This window comes from Cyprinus carpio, chromosome A23 (genome assembly GCF_018340385.1).
Source record: "Cyprinus carpio isolate SPL01 chromosome A23, ASM1834038v1, whole genome shotgun sequence".
Lineage (NCBI taxonomy): Eukaryota > Metazoa > Chordata > Actinopteri > Cypriniformes > Cyprinidae > Cyprinus > Cyprinus carpio.
Window position 1 is genome coordinate 23653133 of NC_056594.1, and position 13234 is coordinate 23666366.

Below are 13234 nucleotides of genomic sequence, written 5' to 3' on the forward strand. Positions count from 1 at the left end.
TGCTACAAGAGCCTTAGTTGAACTGTTGAGCCCCAGAATAAATTCCTAGTCTTTCACACATTGCTCACCTATTGTAAATTAAAAATATATAGCGCCCCATTGTAAAGCTTTATTCATAGTGTGGCTGTTTGTTCCCATCAACCGAGGCCTAATGATTTCACTGCAGTGAGGGCCTTGAATTTTGTTGAATATCTATGATTTTGTGTCTTAATGCTTCAACGTTTTTAAAGTGGACATGTGTCAATATAGTCTATGGTCAAAACGATAACAGAAAAACACTGTCAGGGCAGCATTTCAAACAGACAAAAAGGACAATGTCCTTAAAAGCCAAGCCAAAAGAGGACATATCAGCACACAAGATTCAAGAGTCCTTTCACACCAACAGGCAGACAGGCATTAGGAGGTTAGTGTCCAGCATTCTTGAGCCTGGTTGTCTTGCGGAAAAACTGTCCCAAAGCATGATGATCAGAGATTTGAGGCTGCAGCACCACTTGCCAGACAGCAGCAGCTGAAACAGTCCACGGGTGGAGGCTGAAAATGTTGCCACTCAATTTTTTCTCTGCCACTTATGAAATTTTTACAGAACACTTCAGAATTGTAAAGACTGAGTAAGCGCCTGACAGTAGAAACACTGGATATATGATGCATAAACAATCAATGACTATTCTTGATTTAAGAATTTTATATTAAACTTAAGCTGTGCAATTATTTCCTGTACAATAACTGTATATTTAGTTACACTGCAACAATACCTCCTGCTGTATTCATCCATCTTTCAAGGCAATATTTTAGATCTGTGTCTGTAGTATAACACACAGTAATTATTGTTCAATTTTTATTTACAGCATATCTGCATGAAAGGTAGCCTACATAGCTGTTTTTACTTTTTTTATTTTATGTATATATTTTTTATCTATCACTCTTGTATCTGCACTTGTTGAATCTTAAGCTGAAGTGGCCAGCAAAGTTTATCTTTGCTTCTGAAAAATAATATTTCTTAATTGTATATTTCTGCATTGGTGGCAGAGGACTTGGAAGTTTTAAAATTACCCTGTATTTGATAGGTGTGAGGTGCTAATTTCATTCCTGTCTGCATGCCATGTAACTGACATCAGAAGCCAGAGTTGATAAGACACTACAGACACCAGCAAAGTAGGTACTGGGAAAAGAGCCCCAGGCCAGCATCTGTAATAGACTTTGGGGCTCATGGGCCCATGGACTCCGTGAAAGTGGGATGAAGATCGCAAGATGGCCATTAATGACTGAAGTCAAAGACTTCTAACATGTCAGGGTAGTGCAAGCTTGTTTAACTCCATTCAGACTGTCTGGCTCTCTGGCTGTCTCTGTTCTAAATGCCCTCTGTGTACTGGTATTGTCATTCTGTATTTAGGCTATGTTAGGGGAGTGGGCCTATGCATGATGTGAACTGGCTGCATTGTACTTTTGGCCAAATCATTCCTCTGACCAAAACATGATGATCATATAGTGGGATGTTGTACAATCATAAACATTCACCTGATGAGTTTATCACAGACTTGGGCATGTGCACCATGCACTTTTGGACTAAAACAGATACATCAAATCAATGTTTTCTCTGCACCAATTTTTAGGTGAAAAGGTGAAAGGATTTTCATTTATAAAAAAAAAAAAAAATAATCTTTGGGCAAAAAAAAAAAAAAAAAACTTCGTTAGGTTAGCAAATGCTGTTATGCTATTTTTTCATAACACTAGCTAAGCTTTACGTTTTACGCACCTAATCGCACTTACTCTTAACAGTAGCTCTATTTATAATGATGACTTTAGTTGTCAAGGCACAAATTGCCTCTCTGAGGACATTAAAGTTTTCTAAGTCTAAGTCTAAGGTAACAAGCCATTGCTCAATTTGTCTTTTATTGATATTTTTTGCTAAGTTACTATGTCCCTTATCTTTCTGTTTTTGTATATTATAGAGAATCCAGATACAGCAGGACAGGATGATTTGTGAAAACAGAAAGAAAGTGTGGTCAATATGTCAGTTTCATGATTACCAATGTAAATAATTTGTTAATATGTTAATTTGTTAATATGTAAAATGTTAATAATTGCATACATTCGGTTCGCTTATATGTTCCCAAGCATTAAAAGGTACATATATGTACCTTTTCCTTTAAAGGTTAAGGTACAATATCAAGAGCCAGCCCTGATTGGCTGCTTGATTTTCAAATTAAAAGAACGTCCAGTTGGCGGTCTTTCTTTCGGCGGAGACGAAGTCATAGCACGTAACAGGGCAGTAAAATCAGCAGTGTAATATTAGCAGTGTAAAAAGTTATTAATTCCCAAAGATTTCAATTAACAATCCACAGTGTTAAACAGTACTCGTGTTCAGTGTTGTTATATGGTGTAATTTCACTTTTACACTAAAAGTGCGAAATAAAAGACCCGCCGAATTGTCTGGACTCCACCCTTCAGTGACTGCTGCCTCGCGAAGCGACAACGCCATCTTTTCTTCGAGCGACCGAGACGGTAAGCTGCACTGCTTTTCTCTTGATAAAAGTACTCTGGAAAAACATTTTTGTTGATAATTTAACTCGAAATATGATTTGGTGGTGAACACATTTAGAAATTACTAACCGCGAGTGTTTTGTCAGGTTCAGTGTTAAGTTCGTTCGTTAATTTATGTTATAACGTTATATGCTTTACGCTTCTTTTATTTTTAGTTGGTCGTCCTCTCGCCTCTGTTCCCTCCTCGGCCTGGGCTTACTGCGAATCTGGCGCTGAAGACTGAAGCTGCTAACGTTATATTCGGTAGGTTTTCTACTAAAATGAGAGAATTCATCAAATAGTAAATGCATTTGTTTTTGAAAGCATTGAGTGCGGCATTTCGCTGTTTCCATGCTTTGAAACGGTAATAGTGTGAGTGTTAAACATTACGCGCTAACATCTTTTTTGTGACGCACAACACCGTGTAGAAGTGTCCGTCTCGTCGCTGCAGATGTGCAGTCTTTCTGCAGACAGAGCTGCTATAAGGAGAACATTTACCAAAAATTTGATTGACGTTATCTAATGCAAAAGTCTGAAATTAGAGCACGTTTAAAAACTTCTATTCGCTACCTGTCTTGCGTTGCTTGTTCTCAGAGCTGAATATCATGTCTATCGTGTCGTCATATCTGCGTCAAGACACAAACGCGCTTCCGTGAAGTGTTTCTTATGACAAGTAACGTTTCGTTTATGCAAGTATCGTGAAAGTACGCAGCCCCGCACGTCACTTGTAGGAGAAAAACATACAATCCGTCCCGTCAGTTTGTAAACCGTACTCACAAATTCTTAAACCGTTCCCTCGGTTTAACAAAAAGTGTCGGTTTATAAACTGACGGGACGGATTGTATGGTTTTCTCCTACAGGTGACGTGCAGGGCTGCGTATGAATGTGAGTTAAAGGTAGGTGAAACTGTAAATCTTCAGTTGTGTTTCAAAGATAACAAAAGTCTTGGCTGAGTAAACTGATGAACTTTTCATTTTTTTAACGAATCCTGTAAAGTATATGGCCATATGTGTCACCCGAGATGCTTGCTAATGTCAGGTTGTGAACAGAGCCACTGTGTGACTACACAATCAACTTAGCAGAATGGTTCCTGAGAGAGACGTTGTCATTAATTGTTTTTCTTTTCTTTTTTTTTTTCAAGAAGCCTCAGAAGACCTTCAAGGATCCAGTTGACCTCTGAATCAGCTGTTAAGAAGTATGAAACAGATTGTCTAAGTTTAGGCTATATTTCAGAATAAGAATATCTATATTCATGTTGTATCTATATTCTGTGTTCATGCATTTTTTTGCTGAATTTGTCATATCTGTTATTTAGAATGGGACAGTTATATTGCTTCAATTGGTCTCCTACTTCATTTGATTCCACCATCATTACAAGGCTGCAAGGGATCTGGAAAAATGTCATCCTGTCAAGCTGAAAAACATCTTCAAAAAGGTACATTTGGACATTTCTGTCAATACCTATTGTCTCCCTAAAAATATTGCCAAATGGGTTGTATATGAAAAACACATTTAATATAAAAAAAAAAAAAAAAACAGTTGGGAGAGCTGACCTTGAGTGTTACTTTTGTCTTTTATCTGCAGGCACTAACAAGAACAGCTTGATTGCAGAGAAGAGACCACACAGCCATACACGCTCACTGATGGGACGATGAGGAACATCATTCATGGATGCTACACAACTCAAATCTACACGTCATATTTGTTCATGTCTAGGTAAATTTGATGATTTTGTGTTTTTATTAACTACTTTGTTTCTGTGCAACACTTAATGAATGTGACTGACTAATTAACCTCTACACATCTGGTATATGCTTTAAAGTTGCCACTTTGCCCATTTGTTCAATAAATGTTGAAATGTATACATCTGTCTGAAGACTTTCCTGATTTTATGTCTATCCTTTTACATTAACTTTATTTTTATCATAATTAACATTATTTTTTTTTGTTTGCACTGAAAAGAGGACATTATTAATTACGCTTAAAACAACAGCAGAGGTGTTAAATACCCCCATAGTGTAAAATTTGAACAGCAATAGCATGTGTAACACTTTACACTTGGAGTGTAATTTTTCTAGACATTGTTTAAAATGAAATGTAAAATGTGAAAATGAAAAGGATTTAATTAAATTCTGATTTTAATTCAGTGTGTGTTATATTTATATTTATATTTTTATTTTTATATATATATATATATATATATATATATATATATATATATATATATATATATATATATATATATATACCCTTTAGAAATAACAAGCAAATTACAAGCTAAATACAAAACTTAGTTTCTAGAATTTGCATTCAGAGATAGTTTGACAGCAATTCCAACACAGCACATATGAGACACAAATTGAAAAAGCTGAAATGAACCTATGTATACACTGCAGAACAAATATTCCTCTGAAGAGTGTCTGACATGTATGTCTTGGATCGTTAATTTCAATTACTATCAAAAATGCTTTTGGAAAATATACCTCATACATTAATGGCAGAAGTCTATAGATATATTGGATACATTGTTTTATAGTAAATAAAAGAAACTATGTAAACTCCATACAGTAATAGGAAAAGTATGTAGATATATCGGATAGCTGCTTTAAATTAAAACAAAGTTTATATAAAGTGAACTATGAATTATTGGGAAAAGTATGTAGATATATTGGATAGTTGCTTTTTAGTATTATAAAAAAAAAGTTTATATAAGTGAACTCCATAAATTAATGGGAAAGGTATGTAAATGTATTGGATAATTGCTTTTAATTACTATAAACATTTTTTTTATATAAAAGTGAACTCCTTGAATTTATGGAAACAGTATGTACATATATTGGATAGTTGCTTTTAAGTATTATAAAACAATGTTTATATAAAGTAACCCTATACATTAATGGAAGAAGAATGTATATAAATTGGATAGTTGCGTTTAATTACTATAAAAGTGAGTTTATTCAAAATAAACCCCATACATTAATAGAGAAAGTCTGTAAATATATTGGATAGTTGCTTTTAATTACTATAAAAGTATGTTTATTCAAAGTAAACCCCATACATTAATGGGGAAAGTATGTAGATATATTGGATAAATGCTTGTAATTACTGTCAAATATTGTTTATATAAAGTAATGACTATAAAAAAATATGGCTTTGCAAGCTATTATAATGTGATCTTATTTTTTCTACAGTTCAAAAACTAAATTTAACAGGAATTTAATATTAATATATTTAATAATCCCATAAAATAAAAACCTAAAGCTTTTAAAATACGGTATTTTAAGTAATGTTATGTAATTTTTGTATGTTTTACATCTAAAAATCTGTACTTTGACAGGGAATTCTTGTGGATGTAATTGATAATGTAACAAATTTACCAAAGAATACTGTGTAAAAACAGAAGACTTTAATTAATTGTATAATTTTAAGGTATTTCTACAATAATCTCCAGTTTATATGCAGATTTATTCATTTGTTTAACATTCTATAGACACATTTTTTAATGAGATTTTCTTTTCATTCTTTAGCAGTGGAACGGTAAAAATACAGAAAATGTTTACAGTAAATATCTGTATTTAAAAAACAGAATTATTCCGTAGAATAACTTAAGGTTTTTTACTGTAATTTGACGGTAAGTGTTTGGCAACTTTGCTGCCAGACTTTTTACCGTTTTTTTTTACGATTGTTTTTTTTACATGCATTTACCTTAAATTTAAGGTTTCACAGTAAAAAAAACACATAGTTGTCTTAATTTTAAATATGTGAATTTTCTTGTCTTTTTACATAGAATTTAATGTAATTTAACATTCAAGCCAATTAAACAAAAGAATAATCCTGTAAAAAAGCCTATAATTTCTCATTATATGAATTTACAGATTATTACTTTTATTTTATGGTTAATGTTTTTAATAAAAGGTTTTTTTCTGTATTTTCATGACATTTACACGTAATGTAAAACCAGCATTTCTTATGTCAGCTTCCAAACACAGCACAGAATCCATAGTGTTTCTCCCTTTCCTGAAGCCACTTTGAAAAGGGGAGAAGATATCCCTCCTCTCGATAACATAAACCAACCTGATCATTACCATACGCTCCATAATCTTGCATATATTTGAGGTAAGAGCTATAGGCCTATAATTAATGGGTTTGCGTGTGATCTTTTCCTGGTTTTGCTACTGGGATAATTACTCCATGTTTCCACTCCATTGGAAGCTTTCCTGAATTCCATATCTTATTATAAAGGTTTAAAATGACAATTAATGAAGGATCTGATAAATGCTTAATCATTTCATAGCATATCTCATCCCTACCTGGAGAAGTTTGTTTGGTCCCAGCAATTGCTCTTTTTAACTCATACAAAGTTAATTCATAATCCAATGGATCTCCAGTTGACTCCTTAACTTCCAGTATATATGGATTCTTCCTCAAACTCTGTTCCCTTATCTTCATTATGTCATTTGATATATTTTCATTGCTATGTACTTTAACAAATGTTTGTGCTAGTATCTCAGCCTTCCTGCTATCAGACACAACTACTTCCTCATTATGAATTATCGTTGTAATACTATTATTTCTTTGTTTTCCTCCCATCTTTCTAATCATATTCCAAACCTTGTTGATTTCAATGTTTCCCCCAATATTATTGCAGTACTCTCTCCAATAATTTCTTTTTGCTGTCCTGATAACCCTCCTCACAATTGCCTGAGCTTTTTTACAAACAATAAAGTCATCATAGCTAAAAGATCTTCTTACTTTTTTAAGTGTTTTGTTTCTTTCTTTAATTGCCTCATTGCATTCTTCATTCCACCACGGAACAATTTTCCTCCTACTACACGCCTTCTTTCTACCAAATACTACTTCTGCTGTGCTCCTAAGAACCTCACTAATTTTTGAATTTAAAACATCAATATCTTCCACAACATCATCATTAATTTCAGCCATTTTGCTATGGCATATTTCTCGGTACAACTCCCAATCCCCTGATTTAAAATTCCACTTAGGAATTCTTTCCATACTTGTTTTTATTAAATCTACTCCAATTGAACTACATATAGGAAAATGATCACTACCAATAGTACTTTCTGTCAGGAGTCTATTTTATTCCTCTGCTTGTTTCTTCTCTCGCTCTCTCTCGTGCGCTCTTGCACAGCTGAACTCATTCTCAATCAGCGTTCACTCTCCCACTCTACTCACACCTGTTTCCATTTTGCCCTGATTTTCTGGCTATTTAGACCTCATGCTCTTTTTCCCTTTTGTCGGTTTATTGTTTGTTCATTCATGTCTGTTACTGACGCATGAGTATTATTGCTACTAATCCTTGTCCTGTTAGTGCGTGTGTCAGATGAGTTACTGCACCGGCTTTCCTGAGTCAAGTCTGATTCTCTGTGCTGCGGTTACTGCCTGGTGGAGCCTGCGCTTGTCTATACCTGCGAGCAATACCTGACCACTCACCTGCTTCGTGCTTCCTGCCTGGTTTCAGTCTGGTTATCGTTTACCTGTTCTGCGTTCACCAAGACGACCTGTGATCGGCAGACAGCCTGTGTTGCATTTATTCTCTTTATTTCAATAAACCATTAACCAGCTTTCGCTTTTGGGTCTATTTCGAACTGTGACAGAATAAACCGACCATGACGGACCCAGCGAACAATACAACCATCCGCTCAGCTGTTGAACTGCAGGGAGTATTGCTGGGCAGACACGCCTGAAGAATTAGCTGCCGCCAAGCATGCTGTGGATTCACTCGTTGCCCAGGTGTCGGATCTAACTGGTCAGCTACATCACCTGCGCCAAGACCAGTCCTCTCCTGGGTCGCTACACACCTCCGAGCCTCGTATCAACAACCCTCCCTGCTACTCTGGTGAGCCTACTGAGTGCCGTGCATTTCTTACCCAGTGTGAGGTGATATTTTCTCTTCAACCTGTCACATATGCTTCCGACCGAGCCAAGGTTGCGTATGTGGTTTCCCTTCTCATTAGTCAAGCCCGGGAATGGGGAATGGCAGTCTGGGAGGCGGGAGCTGATTGCTGTGATCAATATAATGTTTTCAAGAAGGAGATGTTGAAAGTTTTCGACCGGTCTGTCTTCAGGCGCGAGGCTTCTCGCCAGCTGGCTGCACTTCGTCAAGGGAGACGCTCCGCTGCAGATTATGCCATAGAATTTAAGACTTTATCTGCTACCTGTGAATGGAATGAGGCAGCGCTGACGGCACGTTTTTTAGAAGGCTTGAATGATGAGCTCAAGGATGATATTTTTGCACGAGAATTTCCCTCTAGTCTGGATGAGTTGGTTGAATTAGCCATTCGCTTAGACAACCGTTTCGATTTACGCCGACGTGCTCATGCTGACGTCACGGGATTCTGGGGATCCCCATTCACTCAGAACCACTCACTCAGCGTCACCTGAACCACACCCAGAGACTGAGCCAATGCAGCTAGGGAGAATACACCTCTCTTCTGCTGAACGCCAACGCCGTATTCGAGAGAGGTTATGCCTTTACTGCGGTGGCACGGGACACTTTGCTGCCACATGCCCGGTAAAAGAGAGAGCTCGCCAGTAGTTAAGGGAATATTGACGAGCGCTACTCCACTATCCCCATCCTTCAATTCCCGCTCCATGATTTCAGCCGTTCTTCGCTGGGGCACCACTTCTGTCGCCTGCTCTGCTCTAATTGACTCCGGGGCTGATGGGAATTTTGTCGATGAAAGGTGGGCTATTGAACACGGTTTGCCCCTTCATGAATTAATGGATACTCCCACAGCCTTCGCCCTGGATGGCCGTGTTCTTTCTAATATTCACCTGGCCACTACCCTGGTGAGTCTCACTATGTCTGGCAACCACCAAGAGACAATTTCTTTCCTTGTGTTTCAGTCACCTATGGCCCCCATTGTCTTAGGACATCCATGGTTAACTAAGCACAATCCTCAAATTAACTGGTCTGATAGTTCTATTGTTTCTTGGAGCTTGTCTTGTCATACCAATTGTCTTGTCTCTGCTGTTCCCTCTGTTTCTTCTTTGTCTGTTTTTCAGGAGGAGTCGATTGATTTATCTGGGGTTCCAGAGGAATATCACGATCTGCGAGCGGTGTTCAGTCGTTCCCGGGCCGCTTTTCTCCCCCCCCATCGTCCTTATGATTGTTGTATCGACCTTCTTCCTGGCACCACTCCTCCCCGCGGGCATTTGTATTCTTTATCCGCACCTGAACGTGAAGCGCTTGAGAAGTACCTTGAGACTTCGCTCATGGTCGGTACCATCGTTCCCTCCTCCTCCCCCGCCGGTGCGGGATTTTTCTTCGTGAAAAAGAAAGACGGCTCCTTGCGCCCCTGCATCGATTATCGTGGGCTGAATGACATCACTATTAAGAACCGTTACCCTTTACCACTGATGTCATCGGCCTTCGAGATCCTGCAGGGGGCAAGGATTTTCACAAAGTTGGATCTCCATAATGCATACCACTTAGTGCGCATCAAGGAGGGGGATGAGTGGAAGACTGCGTTTAATACTCCGTTGGGTCACATTGAGTACCGGGTTTTACCGTTTGGGCTGGTAAACGCCCCAGCCGTTTTTCAAGCGCTCGTAAACGATGTATTGAGAGACATGCTCAACATTTTCATCTTTGTGTACCTGGATGATATCCTAATTTTCTCCCCATCTCTCCAGGTACACACCCAACATGTGCGTCGCGTATTACAGCGGTTATTAGAGAATCGCCTCTATGTTAAAGCCGAGAAATGTGCGTTTCATGTCCAGTCAGTTACTTTCCTTGGTTCGGTCGTGTCTGCTGAGGGCATAAGCATGGACCCCACCAAGGTTCAGGCGGTCACTGACTGGCCTGTTCCTGATTCTCGCTCGGTGCTTCAGCGTTTTTTGGGGTTTGCAAACTTTTATCGCCGGTTTATTAGAAATTTCAGTCAGGTTGCCGCCCCTTTGACTGCGCTCACGTCCATAAAGTCTCGTTTTACCTGGTCCGAGGCGGCTCAATGTATACTTGAGCGTCTTAAGAGATTGTTCACATCCGCTCCCATTCTGATTTCGCCTGATCCTAAGAATCAGTTTATCGTCGAGGTGGATGCATCTGACGTCGGGGTGGGAGCGGTTCCCTCACAACGCTCCGCCCTTGATCAGAAGGTTCACCCATGCGCATTTTACTCACATCGACTCTCGTCTGCTGAGCGTAATTATGATGTGGGTAACCGGGAACTTCTAGCCATTCGACTGACCCTGGAGGAGTGGCGTCATTGGCTGGAGGGATCTTCCAGCCCGTTTATTGTCTGGACTGATCATCGTAATCTAGAGTACATCCGCTCTGCCAAGAGGCTTAACTCTAGACAGGCTCGCTGGGCTCTTTTTTTTGGGCGTTTTAATTTCACTATCTCTTACCGTCCCGGGTCAAAGAACATTAAGCCTGACGCTCTTTCTCGCCAGTTCTCCTCCTCCGAGGGTTGCCCCACCACGGAGACCGTCCTACCAGCAGGATGTGTGGTTGGGTCTGTCACCTGGGGGGTGGAACAGCTGGTGCAAAAAGCTCTTTCTCACACTGTCGTTCCCCGTGGGTGTCCTGAAGGGAAGCTATTCGTCACTAGGTCCGTTCGTCCGGCTGTCCTTCGTTGGGGTCATTCATCAAAATTGGCCGCTTATCCGGGGGTGGGTCGAACGATTCTGGTGGCCTGCCATGGAACGTGAGGTACACCGGTTTGTTGCTTCATGCTCTGTCTGTGCCCAGCAGAAGTCCAGTAATTCGCCTCCCGATGATCTGCTTCGCCCTCTCTCTATTCCCTCCCGGCCTTGGCCCCATATTGCCCTGGACTTCGTCACGGGGCTTCCCCCCTCCAGCGGCAATACGGTGATTCTCACTGTTGTTGATCGGTTTTCTAAGGCGGTTCACTTTGTTCCACTCCCAAAGTTTCCGTCGGCCAAAGAGACTGCGCGGGCGGTCGTGGACCAAGTATTTAGAATTCACGGGCTTCCTTCTGATGTTGTTTCAGACAGGGGGACCCCAGTTTGTCTCTAACTTTTGGAGGGAATTCTGCAGACAGATTGGTGCTACTGCCAGTCTGTCTTCAGGGTTTCACCCACAGAGTAATGGGCAAGCTGAGCACGCTAATCAGGACCTCGGTCGGATGTTCCGCTGTTTGGTGGCTCGTAACCCCACCTCCTGGTGTGAACAATTGACATGGACGGAATACGCTCATAATTCTCTGCCGTCATCGTCCACTGGCCTGTCCCCATTCTCTTGTTGTCTGGGATACCAGCCACCTCTGTTTCCCTCTCAGGAACCAGAGGTTGCCGTCCCCTCGGTCCAGGCCTTTATACGGCGCTGTCGTCGCACTTGGAGGAGGGTGAGGTCAGCTCTGTGCCGGACCAGGGAACGTACTTGCCGTGTTGCCAACCGTCGCCAGTCCAAGGCTCCCAGGTATGTGTGTGGGCAGAGAGTTTGGCTTTCCACACGTAATTTACCCCTTCAGGCACCCGCTCAGAAACTGGCTCCCCGTTTCATTGGACCTTATGTTATCACTAAGGTCATCAGTCCAGCGGCCGTACGGCTCAGATTGCCTCATTCTCTCAAACGTGTCCATCCTGTTTTCCATGTCTCATGTATTAAACCTGCTCTCAGCTCTGCTCCCATCCCTTCACCCCCGCCCCCTCTCGCCCTTGCTGCTAACCCCCCTGTCTTTAAGGTTAAGCTGGATGTTCGCCCCCGGGGACGGGGTTATCAGTATCTTGTCGATTGGGAGGGATACGGCCCAGAGGAGAGAAGCTGGGTACCGGGAAGGGATGTGCTGGACCGCTTGCTTATCGAGGATTTCCTCCGCTCCCGTCAGTCCTCCTCGGGGGCGCCAGGGGGTGCCCATTAGGGAGGGGGTACTGTCAGGAGTCTATTTTATTCCTCAGCTTGTTTCTTCTCTCGCTCTCTCTCGTGCGCTCTTGCACAGCTGAACTCATTCTCAGTCAGCGTTCACTCTCCCACTCTACTCACACCTGTTTCCCTTTTGCCCTGATTTTCTGGCTATTTAGACCTCATGCTCTTTTTCCCTTTTGTCGGTTTATGGTTGTTCATTCATGTCTGTTACTGACGCATGAGTATTATTGCTACTAATCCTTGTCCTGTTAGTGCGTGTGTCAGATGAGTTACTGCACCGGCTTTCCTGAGTCAAGTCTGATTATCTGTGCTGCGGTTACTGCCTGGTGGAGCCTGCGCTTGTCTATACCTGCGAGCAATACCTGACCGCTCACCTGCTTCGTGCTTCCTGCCTGGTTTCAGTCTGGTTATCGTTTACCTGTTCTGCGTTCACCAAGACGACCTGTGATCGGCAGACAGCCTGTGTTGCATTTATTCTCTTTATTTCTATAAATCATTAACCAGCTTTCGCTTTTGGGTCTATTTCGAACTGTGACACTTTCATTCAATACTTTCCAATCACATCTTCGAGCTAAATTTTCTGATACTATTGTCAAATCTAACACAGAATATTTGCATTGAGAAAGATTAACTCTTGTGTAGCTTCCATCATTAACGCATACTAGCTCTCCCCAGTCCAGCATATCTTCTATAATCAATCCATTATAATCAGTATTAGAACTACCCCATAGAGTACTATGAGCATTAAAATCCCCACACCACACCATTTTAAAATCCCCAATTCCTCCAATATTTTCCATCATATCCTTAGTAAGCTTGTCACATGGATTATAGAAATTTACTATCCTAATACTCTGA

General features: G+C 40.6%; 1 long non-coding RNA gene across 1 annotated transcript; it reads left to right on the forward strand.

Moving 5' to 3' along the window:
- Positions 1 to 2004: 2004 nt before the first annotated feature.
- On the forward strand, positions 2005 to 4382 carry LOC109082015. The gene is made up of 5 exons (XR_006153360.1): positions 2005 to 2502; positions 2697 to 2784; positions 3662 to 3715; positions 3836 to 3955; positions 4105 to 4382. It is a non-coding gene; the product is annotated as an uncharacterized LOC109082015 (long non-coding RNA).
- Positions 4383 to 13234: the final 8852 nt, after the last annotated feature.